Here is a 7,068-nt window from a genome sequence, read left to right on the forward strand (position 1 = left end):
CTCTCTCCCTTCTAGTTCTGCTTCTGTGCACATCCAGCAGAAGATCCTACATTGCTCCATCAAGCACCGACTGACCTACACATTAATTGTTGTGGAGCCTGATTCAGAGTTTTTACCCTTACAGGAGGAGGGTTTAGGGGCTTCTCCCAGCGTGGGTAAGATCATTCAACTTGAGGATTTGTGGAGTCTGATTCAGAGCTTTTACCCTTACAGAAAGGGGGGTCTGAGGGCTCCTCCCAGTGTTGGTAGCATCATTTGTGGAGTCTGATTCAGAGTTTTTACCCTTACAGAAAGGGGGTCTGTGGGCTCCTCACAGCGTGGGTAGCATCATTTAACTTGAAGAGTTGTGGAGTATGTGGGCTCGTCCCAGAGTTTTTGCCCTTATAGGAGGAGGGTTTGGGGGCTCCTCCCAACGTGGATAGCATCATTCAACTTGATTCGTTGTGGAGCCTAGTTCAGAGTTTTTGCCCTTACAGGAGAAGGGTTTGGGGGCTCCTCCCAGCGTGGGTAGCATCGTTCAACTTGATTCGTTGTGGAGCTTGATTTAGAGTTTTTGCCCTTACAGGAGGGGAGTCCCGAGGCTCCCCCCGGCACGGGTCCCGGATGTCGTGGTCAAAAAATGCATAGGGTGCCGTGGTGAGAAAGACATATGTTTTTTTTAAGCAAGGTTGGAAGAAATCAATGAAAAAATCAACAAGGAGCATGTCAGAATCAAGATGTGGATGTCAAAAGAGAATGGTGTTGTGCAACTCAAATAACACAAAGTAATAAGGGTCTGGTTTTTAGTTAAAATGGGGAATGAAATAACAATAAAAATTGCTTAAAATTTACAGGAATAAACTAGACTCAATAATAAAGACACCACTTTTTACGGATTTGGAATATGACCTTCGGTTAGGGAGATACGACCCTCACAAGTTTGTCCTAATTCGGGTAGCGATTTGCTTACTGAATGACACTACAAATCGCTATAATGATTTATGGAAGACACTACAAATCACTATAATGAGATTCAAAAATACTATAAATCGCTATAGCGATTTGCGAAAGACACTACAAATCGCTATAGTGAGATCCAAAAACACTATAAATCGCTATAGCGATTTGTGGAAGACACTACAAATCGCTATAGTGAGATCCAAAAACACTATAAATCGCTATAGCGATTTGCGAAAGACACTATAAATCGCTATAGTGAGATCCAAAAACACTATAAATCGCTATAGCGATTTGCAAAAGACACTACAAATCGCTGTTGAAAAGCCGGATAACACAATAAATCGTTGTGGGGCTCGTTGAAGACCCAAAAATACTACAAATCGTTGAAGGAAAGCCCGATAATACTACAAATCGCTGTTGGAAAGCCCCAAAAAAATTTGGTCTGGAGGGCACTGCCCCCCCCGCCAGGGGCGTCCCCCCCTGAACCCCCCTCCTGTAAGGGCAAAAAACTCTAAATCAGGCTCCACAACGAATCAAGTTGAACGATGCTACCCACGCTAAGAGGAACCCCCAAACCCTTTTCCTGTAAGGGCAAAAACTTTGAATTAGAGTCCACAACTCTTCAAGTTGAACGATGCTACAGTCAGTGTGCAGGTCAGTCGGTGTTTGATGGAGCAACGTAGGATCGTCTGTTGGATGTGCACAGAAGTAGAGAGAGAAGGGAGAGAGAGTGAGAGGGTTGATGTTCATGGCCTTCTCCAGGGAGAACTCTTTGCCTCCCTTGATTTCTTCTCTAGAGAGAGAGAGAGGGTTTTACAGTGTTTTACGGAGAAAGAAGAAGAAGACTTTGAAGAGTCAACATCATCCTCGACTTTCTGGATGGAGGACATGTTTGTCCTTTTTTTAAAGAGAAAAAGAAGAAGAAGACTTTGAAGAGTCAACATCATCCTCAACTTTCTGGATCCGCGCCGGCGGGACCCCCCGGACCCCCCCTCCTTTAAGGGCAAAAACTCTAAATCTGGCTCCACAACTCATCAAGTTGAATGATGTTACCCACGCTGGGAGGAGCCCCCAAACCCTTCTCCTGTAAGGGCAAAAACTCTGAATCAAGCTCCACAACTCATCAAGTTGAATGATGCTACCCACGCTGAGAAGAGCCCTCAGACCCTCCTTCTGTATGGGTAAAAACTCTGAATCAGACTCCACAACTCTTCAAGTTGAATGATGCTACCCACGCTGGGAAGAGCCCTCAAACCCCCCTTTCTATAAGGGTAAAAACTCTGAATCAGACTCCATAACTCTTCAAGTTGAATGATGTTTCCTACGCTGGGAGGAGCCCTCAGACCCCCCTTTCTGTAAGGGTAAAAACTCTGAATCAGACTCCACAACTCTTCAAGTTGAATGATGCTACCCACGCTGGGAGGAGCCCCCAAACCCTCCTTCTGTAAGGGTAAAAACTCTGAATCAGGCTCCACAAGAGTCAATGTGCAGGTCAGTCGGTGCTTGATGGAGCAAATGTAGGATCTTCTGCTGGATGTGCACAGAACCAGAAATAGAAGGGAGAGAGTGAGTGAGAGGGTTGATGTTCATGGTCTCCTCTAGGGGAGAGTGAGAGGGTTGATGTTTATGGCCTTCTCCAGGGTGGTGTATGTTCCCCCCCCCCCGATGATTCACTGAATCTCACATCTGTGTTCGGGGCTTTGAATGAGCACCACGTATACAAGCACATGGGGCTCTCTCTCTCTCTCTCTCTCTCTCTCTCTCTCTCTCTCTCTCTCTCTCTCTCTTACTATTGTTCAAGGGTAATCATGTCGTGGTGGCCTGTCTACTCAGTAAAATGAGTGATCGACATTGCATATGAGGTGCATGCTTAGTTGTATACCATAAGCAAGGTTGTGTTCAACCTTATTGAACTCGAGTTCAAACTTAGTGGGGCAACTGTCGCTTTTAAGAAAATGTCATTGTTGTGCGCCTCTGAGTTTCAGTCCCACCAATCACTATTGTAAAGTTCTGAATTTTTAACACATGACCTAGGTCAGCTCAGCTTGTTAAGAAAAATGTCTTTTCAAGTTGGACTTGAGCTTAAACTAGGCTTGACTCAACCCGATTTGAATACCTTTTGTTAAAAGATTCTAATTGAATATGGAGGAGCATTTAGATTTTAACCCACCACCTCCTCCTTAACAAGAGTAGTTGTTTTTCTTATCAAGATAAGGTCAATCATTTTGTTTATTCGTTCAACAAAATTTATACGTATTCTTAAACTAGTTGCCTTATACAATCATATGAACTTAATCAAGGTGATCAAGCTCAACCAAACTTAATAGCTTGATCGAGCTTGGCTCACTTATGTATACCAAGCATGAGCCATTGCTCAACTCAGTTAGTTTATTTACTTGCATGAGTTTGATCTAGCTTAAAAGGGTCGAGCCCTAATAAGCTTGAGGTAGTTTGACTTGTTGTGCAGCCCTAGGTGACATGTGGCTGGCACTACGCTCAAGAGATTGCTCATATTTGTATCTATATCCACGTTAAGGTCGGTTTGAATCAAGGGATGCAACAGTTCAAGGGGACTTGTGTGTCCCTTTCTATGTTCCACCATATGGTGGAAGCAAATGTGGAATGACTTTGCCTTAACAAAGTAGACACCTTGTAGAACTTGAAAGCAAAGGATCTCTTAAATGACCCCTCATGTCATATGACTTGCATTTTGAGTGGGGCTCACATTTTATTGTTGGGGGCCCTACAAAATTTTGTCATGTGATTGGTTGATGGCATACAAAGGACTTTTTTTTACTGAGATAAACCATCTTAGGATCATAGACCAAGTTGCATTGGCTTTGTCTGGCAACCTTCACAATTGTCATATTGAAAATTTATCGCTTAAAATTTGTTGAAAGAATAAATCACTCAATGGGTAAGGCAACTGAGCTTGAACCAGGTGTGCTGGTAGGCACATATTATATGTGATGTCTTTTAAGCAATAGTTTTTCTATTTAGGATTACGTCCTTGGTGCAATGAGTGTCCTGCAACTTCTCTCCCATGATCATATAACTGAGCTTTTGCATTCTCCCAAATATCAGACTATATCCTACACTAGGTGAGACTAAGCATATATTACCTGGAATAACCTCTTAACTAGATTAGGTTGACCTAAGCTCAATTATAGGCTACATCATAAGCTCAACATAGGCAGGGACTCTAAGCTTAGCTTAAGCAGTAACCCAGCTTGACATAAGAAAAGCCTTTACTAAGTGTAGGTCAAAAGTGCTAAGGAAAGAGAGGGAGAGCTTAAGGAAGCAAGGGAACTCAAGAGAGTAAGGAAAGATAGATAAAGAGCAATCACATAGGATAATTGTATATGAGATGTGAAAATGGAAGATCCTTGGAGTTTATATAAGCCCCAATCCAACAACTACTAATTAATAAATGCCTATAAAGGACATTCATGAGGCCCAAATGACCAACAATAATGGGTCTCGGCTAGCCAAATGACCAGCCATGGTGGCCCAAACAGTTAGGAGACTTATGGGGTAGGTCTTAGTCAAGAGGACATTCAGAATCAAGGTCGTGGTCAACAATAAACTGGAAGGGACAGTCATAAGATCGTTTGACCATTTATGGCCTCATGCATAGGGATGGCAGTGGACCGGGGCGTGGGACAAGGTCTCCACCCCCGCCCCGTCTCAAAAATTTAACCTTCATCCCTGGTCCATCCCCGTGGCGGGGTAGACTTTGGACCTCCACTCCTACCTCGTCTCAAAATAATAATCCCCATCCCCGCCTCCGCCCTGTCCCCGCCCCTGTCCCACCAATGAGGCTCGATGTAAAACTATATCTATACACCATCATTTTCACTTCTTTTCTTGTTTTATTAGCATTACCAGACAAAAGTCAGTGACTGTTAAACAAGTGTATGTTCAGTTTAATGGTGCAATTGGCATCAAAACAATGAAAAAGTTATCCACTCAATCGAGATACTTGAAACAAGATTGGTTATAAACGACTTGTATGTCCATACACATTCAATTTGGAAACCAGACTTGCCACCTTAAACAAAATTTGAAAGTATATTCTTGAAAAAAAAGACTAGTATCTTTGTGCTCATTTCATAACTGAAATAAGTCACTCATTACAAGTAGGCTTCATATCCCTTTTATAATGGCTGAGGGATCTCATACCTCTCAAAACAGGACAAAATACCAACATAATGAGAGAAGAAAAAAAGGCAAAAAGGATGGACTTGACTTGGACATGAAAAATAAATGACACCCATTTATTGGTACGGTCCATTATAGATGATCACACAAAACTTGCTGAAAGAGGTGGATCAACATTGAGAAATTAAATAATGTCTCAGACAAACAATGAACAATTGAAGGTAAACTTCACTCTGGAAAGCATGTTAGTTCACTTGAAGCCAAGTATTTGTCATACCTCACAATCAAAATCATGCCTGAAAAATGTTATTACAAGTTCATTCCTGAAAAAACCACAAAATCCACTGGTGAGAATGAACAATCGAGATATACTAAAAGAGTTAACCAAATTACTGCCCACTAACTTATAGATCTACAAAACATTCACAAAAAATTGACATACATATAGCAATTTTATTAAAATCTGCTTCAAAATAAAAATAATAGAAGTACGATAATAAGAAAATAGAATTTTAGACAGACAGAATGATGCAATAAGCTATAAAAAAATGAATGTTAACAATAAATGAAAATGAAAAACATAAATCATGTGGATGTGTTCAGCAAAATGAAACATGACATGCACTGTGCAAAAAGAAACATGACATGCATTTCCAATTCTTCAACCATGAAGATGGGTTCTTTTCCTTTGAAGTACCATGACTTACACGAGTGGATCACTGTTGTTGAAATCTCTACTATGTTCAATCTAATAATCTATTTGAGGCCAGTTTAATCACTGAAAGTCACCAAAAGAATGAACCTTTGATAAAAGAGTAACACCATAACCTAAACTAGCAAAAAGGACCATTGAAAAGAAATTTATTATCTCTTACCATGAGATTTTGCAACACTTACAAAATTTCGTTATCATCCCACAACCTACTACGCAGCTCGGGGCATTTCTCATGTAGTACAATTTGTCTACCCATGTCTCGAATCTGATCATGCATTTCAAACTGATCCTCATTGTCAGCAATTCTAATAAGAGTGTGCAATAAGACTTTAATTCCGATACTCAGAAAGAAATTACAATCCTTCCACATGAAGATTGCATTTTCCTTACCATTTCTAATAAAAAAACATGCAATGCCCAAAAATATTTGCTTCTCTGTTTGATCAAGTTCATCATAACTTATTTTCAACTCTGATGAATATCTTTATGTTGATTCTTTAAGGTCTTCAAGATGCTTTCACATTCCTCTATATTGTTCTTATCAAAAAAACAATTAGCCTAATACTAGCCCACAGGTACTTTGCACAACTTTCTCAGATAATTTTTCCAAAAAAATGAGTTTATTTTTAATCAAACGCTACAATATTTGCTAATTGAGAGTAGAAAACAAATTTTAAATAATGTGATCATGACTGTATGAAAGCTTTTTAAGATTTTCAGTGAAAAACAACCCACAAAATATCAGAATTTCATTACTTGAAAATTTGTATATTTATGTCAACAAAAAGATGATCTAACAAACTATGCAGACCTGGTTGAAGCAGTTAACAGGAAAAGTAAAACAGTAGTAGTTTCATCATAATCTGAACCTAGAACAGATAAAAATCAGATCTAAGAGAAAAGATTTTTTATGTGCAACCTCAGCCGAAAGATGGTGAATGGTTAATGAATAATCATTGTCACGGTCAGGAACAAAATTCGATATCATCATTGATTACACCAACATAAAAAATCAGATAAGAAAATTTTAGGTCATAGTTGGTTGCACACATTTATCATACCAACAAATAAAAATCTTGATCTAATGCAATTTTAAAGAAAATGGGCGCACCCAGATAGACCCTTCAAAATCCCACAAAAGCAACAAAAACAAATTAACGCAAAGAGAGAGAGAGAGATCAGATGGTAGTGCATGTTATAGATTCATCGCTCTGTTACATATTTGATTGGGTCTAACCATCATCACGTCTCCC

General features: G+C 40.0%; 2 non-coding genes across 2 annotated transcripts; both read right to left on the reverse strand.

Annotated features, from left to right (window-relative positions):
* Window positions 1–6,728: 6,728 nt before the first annotated feature.
* On the reverse strand, window positions 6,729–6,814 carry LOC149840176 (small nucleolar RNA Z196/R39/R59 family). Its single transcript, XR_016431760.1, has one exon. It is a non-coding gene; the product is annotated as a small nucleolar RNA Z196/R39/R59 family (small nucleolar RNA).
* Window positions 6,815–6,987: 173 nt separating this feature from the next.
* On the reverse strand, window positions 6,988–7,068 carry LOC149840177 (small nucleolar RNA Z195/SNORD33/SNORD32 family). The gene has a single exon (XR_016431758.1). It is a non-coding gene; the product is annotated as a small nucleolar RNA Z195/SNORD33/SNORD32 family (small nucleolar RNA).

Source organism: Nuphar pumila, chromosome 4, assembly GCF_984573655.1.
Source record: "Nuphar pumila chromosome 4, dmNupPumi1.hap1.1, whole genome shotgun sequence".
Lineage (NCBI taxonomy): Eukaryota > Viridiplantae > Streptophyta > Magnoliopsida > Nymphaeales > Nymphaeaceae > Nuphar > Nuphar pumila.